This window comes from Urocitellus parryii, chromosome 7, assembly GCF_045843805.1.
Source record: "Urocitellus parryii isolate mUroPar1 chromosome 7, mUroPar1.hap1, whole genome shotgun sequence".
Lineage (NCBI taxonomy): Eukaryota > Metazoa > Chordata > Mammalia > Rodentia > Sciuridae > Urocitellus > Urocitellus parryii.
In genome coordinates, this window is record NC_135537.1 from 94,424,289 (window position 1) to 94,437,187 (window position 12,899).

The window sequence follows — 12,899 nt, forward strand, 5'->3', positions numbered from 1 at the left end:
CACAAACTTTACTACACCTAAGTCCAAGGTCAGGCTGCTCACCAAGTTAACATAGCTATAGCTCGTGCCACAGAGTCATGCGTGGCTAGCAAGGGCCAGCTGAACATGTCAGTGGCACCCACAGCTCCTTCGGCCAGGTCCAGTGTGGCATCGAATGCTTGCCCTGCAGCCTTGTCATGGGCATTAGGCCTTTCTACCCTCCCTCTGGGATTTTCCTGTCAGATTCCAAAGGCTCTGCCATCCATTTGCCACTGTATAGAGCTGATCTATTTTGTTTCCTCTTTGGTGATAGGAGGGAGACGACACTGAGGATTTATTTAAGTCAGAGTGAGTTCTCCTGTCTTTAGAGGCTTTCCCTCGACACGCGCTCACACTCACTTCTGGAGGAGGACCTCTGTCCACAGAGGCCACGACTGCACACACATGGGTCAGCAGAGGCAAGACACCTCTGCTTGTCCCCCCCAACCTGGAATATGTGACAGCCTACACCTAGGATGCTGCAACCTGAAGCTAACAGGAAGCCTGTCTCTGTCATGTCAGAGAAACTCCTGCAGACAGGACAGCCAAGGGGAAGCAGCAGGAAGTGAAGTCTGCAGAATGAGATGTCATGTAAGAAGGTATGTGTCAGCCAGGGAGGCACCATGTTTTCTGACCCTTGATGCTGAGAAGTGCCTAGAGTCAGCTGGTTTGACTCTCTTGCTTTGAGAAACTGAGGCCCCAAGAAGTAGCTGCCACAGGTTCACAAGGGCCTACGCCAGAGCTTGTAGCTCACCCCTTCGGGTGAAAGCATGAGACCAGGCAGAGATGCATGGCCTCGAGGGATTGCTCGAAGTTGCTCATATTTTCCAGGCCATAACTTTCTCTATTAAGCTAGGACTCCTGTTAAAATCAAAACCACACTGGATTCAGCCCCTATAAAGATATCTGTGGCTTTATTTCTAAGAGAAGTTGATGTTAGCAGAGCCAGTACAAGCTCTCCAAGAGCATCCTGTCAACATATTCCGCATATTGAGACTTACTAGCGTGTCTGTGTCTTCTCCAGGAATTGTCTAGTTCTGATGGAGCTTTCAGGTCTTCCCTGCCAGCTCTACTGATGACAAAACTCTTATCTCTTCCCAGCCATCCTGCCCTGCCTCAACAAAGACTAACTTCAGTGTGGAAAACCTATCAGATCAAGGGTTACTTTCAGTTAGAATCTACAGCAAGTTCACATCAGCCTCTTTTGTCCACAGCTGTCGGCTACTCCATAGACCACCTTAGCTGAGTCCATAGGATTACAAGGACAAACCTGCCCTGGACCCTGGCTGGTGTCATGGATATGTAGCCTGGTCCACTCAGATGGGCCGTGAGCTTGGTTTAATGGTCTGCTGGTGCTGTTTTAAGCTTTCTGGAGTCTTTAAATAAGAGATTCTGCAGGTTCATTTTGCACAGGGCTACAAAAATTGCACAGGTAGTCCTGCATGAAGATGATGCCAAAGTATATTCTAAAAGTGTCACACATGGCCTTTCTCCTTCCTTTGTCCTCTCAGGCCGTCACCTCATGGAAATGACTGGATGTGCTAACACGACTCACAGAACTCAAGAAGGTGAAAGCTTTTACCTGCCTGTTTATTATGAAAGATGCAACTCAAGAACAGCTGAACAAAAGAAATGCCTGGGGCAAAGTAGAAGAGGGAGGCTCACAGCCTATAAGCCCCATACAGGTGATATCTGCCTGCCTGCTAGCCTGGAGGCTATTGTACCCCATCATTTAGGTTTTTGTCTTTAAATTTTTTCTATTTGTTCTTATTAGTTGAACATGACAGTAGAATGTGTTTTGACATATTATACACATAAGGAGTATAACTTCCCATTCTTGTGGTTGTACATGATTTGGAGTTACACAGGTAGTATATTCACATGTGCACATAGGGAAGTGATGTCGGACTCATTCGACTGTCTTTCCTATTTCTTCACCCACCACTGCTTCCCTTCATTCTGCTTTGTCGAATCCAGTGAACTTCTTTCATTCTTCCCTAGCCCCTGCTTATTGTGGCTTCATTCAATAGGCAAGATTGGTCACATCATTGGTTACCGGGGTCTAGCCCCAGCAGCGGATCCAGGAGTCCTGATGGAGGAGTTCATCTGCGAAAGAAAAAGAGTCTGGCCTACAGGTTGCAAGTTACCAGCAGCCTCCAGGAAAAAATTGCTGCCCCTAGAGGAGCCTTTACTTTTATACCTTTTTTTGCAAGTGTGTGTGTTTTTTTTCAAGTTGTTAATGGATAGCCTCAAAGCCTGAAACTTCTTTGGTTTACATGATTTTCAAGAGTTATAATCTTTTTTGACATGCTGATTACCTAAGATATTGAGTACATTGTTAAAAATATATTTCTATAACTTTAGGCAATCATGATTAAGCTTTTACATTTTTCACCTCAATAAGTAGGTGCTAGGATACACAGCTAGACTACATAACTCTTGACCTATTATTAACTATTAACTTCTAAGCATACCTATAATTATTTCATCAACCTTTAACTTTAAAGCATATCTATGATTATTGGTAAGCTTTCTTACTTATAAACTAAAATCCCTGTAAAACACACTTAAAATAGTGAAAGTCTTGTGCTGGGGATGTGGCTCAAGGGGTAGCACGCTCGCCTGGCATGTGTGCGGCCCGGGTTCGATCCTCAGCACCACATACAAAGATGTTGTGTCCGCCATGAACGAAAAAATAAATATTAAAATTCTCTCTCTCTCTCTCTCTCAAAAATAAATAAATAAATAAATAAATAAATAAATAAATAAAGCATACCTATGATTATTGGTAAGCTTTCTTACTTCTAAACTAGAATCCCTGTAAAACACACTTAAAATGGTGAAAGTCTATTACTTAAAAAGCCTACTACTCTGAAGTGCCTCTAAAATATAACTATATTAATTTTACATTATTTTATTTTTAATTTCCAAGGTAATTTTCTTTTTTCATATGATCTATTTAACTGCTTTTTTAAAGAGTTTCTTTGATCCTTGGTCAAAGCACACCAATTCTTATGTCTTTGTAATCTTTAACTAAAGGGCAAGCTTTGCACCTAAAGCCATTTGTCATTTATATAAACTATGTGTTTTCCATTCTCATCATGAATTCCTGTGTAAGGCAAAGGAGGGTCTGTTGGTGGGGGGAACATATGTTGCACAGGTTTTGACTTTAGAATGGGGGTTTGACATAAATTTTAAGCTTTTCTCAGGAACCTCGATTTGCAATCTTTTTCCTGTGAATTTCTTGAGGAATAACACTATTGTTTGTATCCTGAGAGATATTGAAACATACCTTGGGGCATGTCTTAATTGTATGCTTAGTCTCATTCTGGGAATTTTCCTGCATTCTCAGGCAATACATATTTTTATTATTGATTAACGTATTCCCTTTTTTCCATATCATGAGTATCATAAACAAGTGGCCAGGTGTCTTGGTTCCAACCAACATGGTGTGTGTGAAAATGATGTAATTTTTAAATGTCCTGGTAATTTCTTATTTGGCCCATTGGTGAACAACTTAGGGGCATGTGTGACTTTCCAAATTTTTTTTCTGTGAGGGATATATTTCATTCTATTATAGTCAGAGAATATGCTTAGTTTGCTTTCAATCCATTTAGACTTAGGATTAGTTCCAGCTTCCAGATGGTGTGGTCCTGCCATAGCATCCCCATGGTTCTGGCTTCCAGATGGTGTGGTCCTGCCACAGCATTCCCCACACAGTGATCCTCTCAGACAGCAAGCAGGTGCAGGAACACCTTCACCAATTGGTCATGATCTATTAATGCTATCTCTAGCCTGGCAGGAGCTCCCTGGAGGGAAGTGGAGCTAAAGATCCCAACCTTCCAATCAAGGGTTAGTCTTTTTGGTGACCAGTCTGAATCCAGAAGCTAGCTAATAGCTTGCTGAGAAAGATCACTTCATCAGAACCAGTGGCCACCCAACCCCCTTCTCACTCAGGAAAGTCCCAGGGTCTTAGGAACTCTGTGCCAGGAAGTGAAGACAAAGATCATGTACCATTTTACTGGTGTCCCCAGCCTTGTACCAGTGGGATATAACAGTACATGTAGTGACAACAGAACTCCAAACACACAAAGCAAAACCCAGATCTCAAGGGAAAAGCAAGTGGCTTAACAAAGCAGTGATTTGAGTACTTCACCACTCTCATTCATAGATCAATGAGACAGAAGACCATCAGGAAACTGCACCCCGTTGAGGATAACACAGAACAAGGAGACAGAAGACCAACAGGAAACAGAAAAGACTGATAAACCATGTAACCAGCAAGGCCCAACAGACATTCACAGAATGCTTCTCCAATAACAGCAGAGTCTGCTTCCCTCCACGGCAGGAGAACATCATAAGTTAGGCCATGAAACTAATCTTAAGTTTAAATGAATTGAAATCAAACTAAGCATATTCTCTGACTACAATAGAATAAAATATATCACTCACAGAAAGAAAATTTGGAAAGTCACACTGCACAAGAATTAAAGAACATGCCCCTAAGTAGTTCACCAATGGCCCAAATAAGAAATTACCAAGATATTTCAAAATTACAACATTTTCACACACACTATGTTGGTTTGAACCAAGACACCTGGCCACAGCTGAGGCTCCAACTGTTGTTCTGAAGGACATTTGAAAATGATAGTTTATCTTGCAATCGGGCCAGAAGTTGGGCAACAGCTTATTATGCAGATGTGAGCAAGTGCTTTGGTACTCTGTGGCCATCTGCAAATGTGTCACAATTGCACAGCTGACCAGGGTAGCAGGTCTGCCAGCATCTCAAGGGATGATTCAGCCTCTCATTGAACAAACAATGAAAGATAGTTTGCTGAGCTGAATTCAACATTACTGGCTAATATTTCAAATTTCATGAGAAGCTGGTTTCCAAGACCTTATAGGAGTGCCACAGAGGATGTGGACATTTTGGGAATGCTATATAGGACACAGATATCATGGGACCTCATGGGAGGACGTGGACATTCTGGGAGTGCTGCAGAGGACTTGGACATCACGGAAGCACCACAGAAGATGGAGACATCATGTGCCATGCTTTAAACAATCTCAAGTTCTTAAACATTCTTCTTAGACATTAAATTTTGGCTCCAATTAATTTCTTGATGCAGGCATTTTATTCCAATCTATGCGTCTTACACATCTCTGGCCTGTGCATCTTAAAAGCTGCTGTGCTTTTGAGTACAAAGAGCAAAGTAGAATCCACCCCAACTATCCAGCTGGCCCCTGAGTTGAGCAGATATCAGCAGAGGGGTCTGGAGAGAGAGCCCAATCAGCATGGTCATCTGAGAATTCCAGTATTATGAACATGATTCCCATGTGTGACTAGAACAGGGTTGGTATCAGCAAGAGCAGGAGAAGAAAAAATAGGCACAAACCTCCATCATGTCGGATTAGACTCTGACTTCCTAAATAAGACTCCTATAGCATAAGAATTAATATCAAGAATCAATAAATACGATGGATTCAAGCTTAAAAGCTTTTTATCAGCAAAAGAAATGATAAGTGAGGTGAATAGAGAGCCTACAATTTGGGAACAAAGACATTCTTTTTTTTTTTTTTGTGGTAGTGCTGTGCATGTGAGGCAAGCACTCTACCAACTGAGCTATATCCCCAGCCCAGCACTGTTTGAATTGGTAAGTCCAAAGATACAATGGTATTGAGGGCATACAAGGAGTCCTGGTGGAGGGTGACAGAAACACTTGCTCCCAGTCCTGCTCTGCCCTCATGGACAATGAGCAGGTCCTTCTTGTCTCCTCCAAAAACTGAAGTGGAGCCACTAAAATGCAGAATTTCTGAATTGGTAGGAAACTAAAAGCCATCTTAGGCTAATGAGCTAGAGAGTCACTCCTTAAGAGGGTTTTAAAAGGGTATCAAACAAATTTATTCTTAGTAAACTGAATACATATGAGCAGGTAAAAATCCAACAATACAGCAAACACAGCAGAATGGCTGCTTAGGGACAGGCAGACAGACAGGAGAGCTGACCCAAAAGGAAGACAAGGAAAAGCCACAAGCGCCCAGTGAAAGATCCATCTGGATCTCTGAATTTGCATAATGAAATATTATATAAAGAGTAGACTTAATTTAGGTGACACTGTTGGCCAGAACAAACAGCAATAAAGTAGAAATGATCACAACACATCAATCACATTTATCCCTTTGAGCACACAATGTGCACACAGCATGTTGTGCATTTGATTTTATCCAGGTCCCAGATCCTCCAGACTGGCTTTCAGTAGTGATAAGCTGAAAGACAGGAGTCTAAGCATCCCTTGAATGTCTACAACACAAAGAGGGGCCACCTGCAACCACTGCTCACAAGCAGTGGGAAATTGTGCTGGCACGTTTCTGCTCCTGTGCCCCATTCAGGGTGGAATTGTCCCCTCCCCCAAACCTGCATGTTTAAGTATTAGCCCCTCTTAGAATGTGGCTTATTGATTCCATCTGGAAATGGGCTCTTGCTGGTGCAATTCATTAAGACAAAGTCAAAGTGCAATAGGGCAGTCCTCATCCAATATGCCAGTATCCTCATTAGAAAAGGGAGTTTGTGCATACATGGAGAGCACATTGCACTGAGGTCATGCTTGAGTGATACTTCCACTGCCCAGGAGCTCCAAAGATGGCCAGCATACCATTGCAGACAGGAGGGAATTTGTCATGGTCCTCAGATGAGCAGGTCCCACCAATAACCTGATCTCTGAACTCCAAGAACTTGAGACAATGCATTTCTGTTGCTCAAACCATCTGGTTTGTGTAATGTTTTTACAGCATCCCTACGCAATGAATATAAGCCTGCAATTTTCATTAATGAATGAAGAATAACAGCTTACACTGGCAGTAAGCTCATGGATCAGAAAGTTGCCTCTGCTTATGAACCAAGTGTACACATGGAGGGCTTGGCCTCCTCACCTGGAAGCTACACAGCTACAGGATATTGCTCAGCCTGCAGAGCCTGGCACTTGGACATAGCCCTACCAGGGGCATCCAAGATGAGCTCATCTTGAGATCCTTAACTTCATTGTCTCTACAAAGACCCATTTCCAAATTAAGCCACATTCAAATGCTTCTGGTACAACACACGCACACACGCACACACACACACACACACACACACACAAACACACACATGAGGCCATACCCAATCTACTACATTATCCAGGACCCAAGGTCATCTTTCATTCTCTTCTACCAGTGGGAAATAAAAGGTTACTCCTGTTCCCTAAGTGGCCATGGGGTGACTAGAAGACGAGCTAATGGAGCGGCTGAGGGCACCTTGGCCATCTGTGCTCTCAAGCAGCCTACATGTGTCTTGTTCCATCTTATGCCGAGCTGCCAGTGGACCACTTGCAACTTACAAGAGATTGCCAGCAGGTTTATCCCTCTTGTGAACCAGAATGTTACAAAGCTGCAGCCCATTGTGGACATGGCTACTAGGCTGATGCCTGAAGTCGGGGGTGACCTCTCTACCACAGCCCAGTAGACTGCCTGAGCAGCTTCTAAAATGATGTCTTTTCTTTGTGCCAACAGCTTGTCTATGTGCCTAAACCTTAAGGGCCTATGCTGTTGGAGGTGACATGAGCCACACATACAGCATGTTTTCCTACCATAGACATCTCCAGCCCAGAGTCTGTCAAGTTGGGATGGGTGGACTACTTGCTGGAACAGCCTGGACTTGCTGCAGAGCTGTTTCCTACTCAGGGCTGCTCATAAAGCTGGACTTCCACATACTTGGTGTATGAGCATCTTTCTCAAGAATGCCATGCTCTACCTCCAGGAAGAGGGAGGTTGCTGGGTAGAACCTTGCTTGAGTTAGGACACCATCTATTTGACTTCTGCAGGGAGTAGGCTGGAGAGTCACATGTGGACAAAATGTAGCCTCTTCTTCGGAGTGGTGCTCATCTTTGCCATCCCTCCAGGAGCACAGCATCATGTGGTTGGACTGTCCTGGCAAGGCGTGGTGGTCAGAGAGAGGTGCAAGGCTCACTGTTGAGTAGGGGAAAGTTCTAAATTCGAACTGGAGAAGATCCAGGACTAGGTAACCATGGAGGGCACATGTTCTTTAAGTTGCCTATTAAACTGATGTTGAGATTTGCAGCTCACTACCTTTGTGGACTCTGACTTATTGAGGGTGACAGCTGCTGTTGCTTGGTCACTGTGTGGCCAAATATTTAAGCTTGTTGTTATAAATCAAGAGCCCCCCCCCTTTTTTAGTTCTACTCAATATCTTTATTTGTTTATTTATTTTTATGTGGTGTTGAGGATCAAACCCAGGGCCTCGCACATGCCAGGTGAGCGCTCTACCTCTGAGCCACAACTCCAGCCCCTCAAGAGCCCTTCCTGTAAGGGTTCTGACTGTGGGGAAGCATAATCATATGATTGTCACAATAGGTACAAAGAAAGCATTTGGCAAAATACAGCAACATGAAGATCATTCTCAAAACACTAGAAAAACAGAATATACCTCAACATTGTAAAAGCTATCTATGCTAAGCCCAAGGCCAACACCATTCTAAATGGAGAAAAATTGAAAGCATTTCCTCTAAAAACTGGAACAAGCCAGAGATGCCTTCTTTCATCACTTCTATTCAACATAGGCCTTGAAACTAGCTAGAGTAATCAGACAGACAAAAGAAATTAAAGAATTATTCATAGGAAAAGGAGAACACAAACTATCACTTCTTGCCAATGACATAATTCTATATTTAGAAGATCCAAAAATTCCACCAGAAAAACTTTTAGACCTAATAAATGAATTCAGGAAAGTAGCAGGATATAAAAATCAATACCCATAAATCAAGTGCATTTCCATACTAAGTTATGAATACACTGCAAGAGAAATTAGGAAAAACACTCCACTCACAATAGCCTCAATAAATAAACAAATAAACAAACAAATAAATAAAGTACTTGGGAATTGACCTAACAAAAGAGGTGAAGGACCTCTATAATGAAAACTATAGAATACTAAAGAAAGAAATTGAAGGAAACCTCAAAAGTTGGAAAGATCTCCCATGATTTTGGATAGGCAGAATTAATATAGTCCAAATGGCCAAACTACCAAAACTGTTATACAGATTGAATGCAATTCATATTAAAATCCCAATGGCATTCTTCATAGGATTAGAAAAATCAATCATAAAATTCATTTGGAATCATAAGAGACCCAGAATAGCAAAAGCAATCCTTAGCAAGAAGAGTGAAGCAGAAGGCATCACAATACCAGACCTTAAACTATACTACAGAACAACAGTCACAAAAATGGCATGGTATTGGTACAAAAATAGACATGTAGACCAATGGTACAAAATAGAAGACACAGAGACAAAAACCACATTAAATATGGTTATTTCATACTAGACAAAAACATACATTGGAGAAAAGATAGACTCTTCAATAAATGATGCTGGGAAAACTGGAAATCCATACATAGCTAAATGAAATTAAGCCTCTATCTTTCACCCTGCACAAAAATCAACTCAAAGTGGATCAAAGACTTACACACTAGAATAGATACCTTTCTCCTAATAGAAGAAAAAGAAGGCCCAAATTTTCATGATGGTGGCTTAAGACCTGACTTCCTTAAGAAGACTCCCAAAGTGCAAGCAGTAAAATCAAGAATCAATAAATGGCATGGATTCAAACTAACACACTTCTTTTCAGTAAAGGAAACAATCAATAATGTAATGAGAGAGCCTACAGAATGGGAGGAAGTCTTTACTACATGCACCTCAGATAGAGCACTAATCTCCAGGACATATATAAAGAACTCAAAAACTTAACACCCTAAAAACAAATAATCCAATCAATAAATTGGCTATGGAACTGAAAATACACTTCACAGAAGAAGAAATATAATCCATTAACAAACAAATGAAAAAGAAATGTAAATCAAAACTATTATAAGATTTCATCTCAATCAGATGGCAATTATCAAGAATACAAGCAATAATAAGTGTTGGCAGAGATGTGGGGGGAAAGGACACACTCATACATTGCTGGTGGAACTGCAAATTGGGGCAACCACTATGGAAAGCAGTATGGAGATTCCTCAGAAAACTCAGAATGGAACCACCATTTGACCCAGCTATCCCGTTCCCCATTTTATGCCTTAAGGACTTAAAATCAACATACCACAGTGATGCGGCCACATCAGTGTTTATTGCAGCTCAATTCACAATAGCTATACAATGAAACCAACCTAGATGCCCTTCAACCAATGAATGGATAGAGAGAAGTGATACATTTAAACAATGGAAACTTTGGTTTGTGTAGAGGACTGTGAAGGAAGGTTATGACTGCAGGGATGAAAGGACAGTAGAATGAGTCATACATAATTACCCTATGTACGTCTATGATTATACAACTGGAGTGACTCTGCACCATGTACAACCATAAGAAAGAGAAAGTGTGCTTCATTTGTGTGCAATATGTCAATATGCCACATATAACTAATTTGAACAAATAAAATAAATAAATAGATGAGGTAGAACCACAAGGCAGGGTAGTACACACCTGAAATCCCAATGACTCTAGAGGCTGAGGGAGAAGAGCTCAAGTTTGAGGCCAACCTCATCAATGTAGCAAGATCTTTTCGCAAAATAAAAAAAAAATAAAAAGAACTGGGGATGTAGCTCTGTGTAAAATATCCCTGGGTAAAATCCCCAGTTTTAAAAAAAAGAAAGGTAACAGAATACAACAGTCGCTAATATGGCATTATGTAAAAATGTGGATGTGTAACCAATGCAATTCAGCAACTTGTATTTGGGGTAAAAATGGGAGTTCATAACCCACTAGAATCAAATGTATGAAAGATGATAGATATGTCATGAGCTTTGTAATGTTTTAAACAACCAATAAAAAAAGAAAGAAAAATAGGTGGGGTCTTTAAGAGGTGATCAAAGCAATCAGAGCTTCATCCTTGTGTAGGGTTGATCCATATGAGAGCTTTGTCCTTGTGCAGGGTTGATCCATTTTAGAGCTTTGTCCTTGTGCATGGTTGATCCATTCATATCCTGAACAGATTAACGAGTTTATTGGTTAACTTGAGAAGGGTTGACCCATCTATACCATGAGCAGATTAATGGACTTATGGGCTATCTTGAGAGTGAGGCTACTATGGAAACCAGCTATCTGGAGAATCCCAGTCCCTTCCCTCACTATATGATGTACTGAGCCACCTCAGTATTCTGCCAGCAAAAAGGCCATCACTAGATTCAGTCCTTTAATCTTGGACAAGAACCTTGAGCCAAATAAACTTCTTTTCTTTATAATTAAAACAAACAAACAACATTTCATCTGAAACATGAATAAAATATAAAGGCTAAGAGAGCTCTTAACTTCTTTTTTGTGGAACAAATGGCAAAATCATATTCTACATTTTCAGCCTTTAAACAAACCAGGCTCTGCTTATTACTTTCCAAAAATACATTTAAATTCCCATCCCAGTATAAAGAGTAACACAAAATTTTATATATAACTTATTGATAACAGGTTACCCTTATCCAGTTATAAAACATTAAATATCATAAATAAATATCAATCAAATTTGTTATTTCTATATAAACCTGAAAGAGACTATTGCTACAGTTTTAGTTTAGAGAACATCATCTTGATAAAGGGCTCTACCAAGTCTTACATTTTAAAAGGCTTGCATTCTGTAAGAACATGAATATATCCAAAATATGAAAAAGCTAGTAATGGTTAATGTCACAATTAACTGTATAACTTTTAAAGTAAAATTTAGAATCCATAGTGTATAAAAATTATAATCACGGGTTTGCATGTTATCAGGACTAGCAAAAGTGAAAGGATAGTTTTCAATCTCTTAAACATTTATGAAACACTATTAATAATCAGAAACAGACATAGTTAAAAGCCAGGTTTTTAAATGGCAGTGTGGCCCTTTTATGTCAGATACAATGTAGGAAAGAGAACATTTATTGGTTACTACACTGCCCAGAGTCCTCAGGAGTGGCTAGTGAGAATGTGGCCAACAGCTCCCAGGAGGCTCTGGGGCAAGAGATGCAAAGGTTATGATGGCCTGTGCTACCCAGAATCATTCAGGACCTGCAGTTCCTACAGCCCTCTGCATTGAGGGCAGCATGGACCAAATGACAGACTGCATGACCAGAGCCCTAAGGGACCTGCAGCTTGCAGAGACCTCTGCAGTGAGGTCTGTGTGGGAAGAATGAAAAACTGTTCTTCTCATATCCCTTGGGTGTCTGCTGTTCCCAGGAGCTTCTGGGTTGAGGGATGCAAAGGCAGAACACCAGGCTCAATTCAGGGTATGACCTCACTGCCTATAACTCACAGAAGTTTCTGTGATGAGAGCATTAGTACCTAGACTCTCCAGGGTACCAGGGAAAGCATGGGTCTGCAGTTCTTGTGGTCCTCCCAGTAGGGCTGTGCAGGCAAACACTAAACTACATTATCCAGAATCCTCATGAGCTGTACCTTCCTCTGTGGTGATCAAATCATTAACCTACATTACCTACAATCCTCAGAGGCTATAGCTCCCAGAACACTCTGTGGTGAATGGGCAAAATACGGGATTATGTTACCCACAAATCTTAGTTCCAGCAGCTCCCAGGATCCTCTGTGATGAGAATTGTAGGAAACAGAACTTAACTATACTACCCAGAATCATTTAGGGACATGATGCCTGGGTGAGCATGTGGCCTGCAACTCCTAGAGGCCTCCACAGCAAAGGATGCTCATGCTAAAGGTCAGATTACACTACCCATAATTCCTGGGGATACCTTGATGACTGTGAAGCCTACAGTCCAAGAACCCTCCACAGTGAGTTCTGCATTACCAAGGTAAGCATGTGGCTTGCATTTATCCTGGCCCTCACAGGAGGC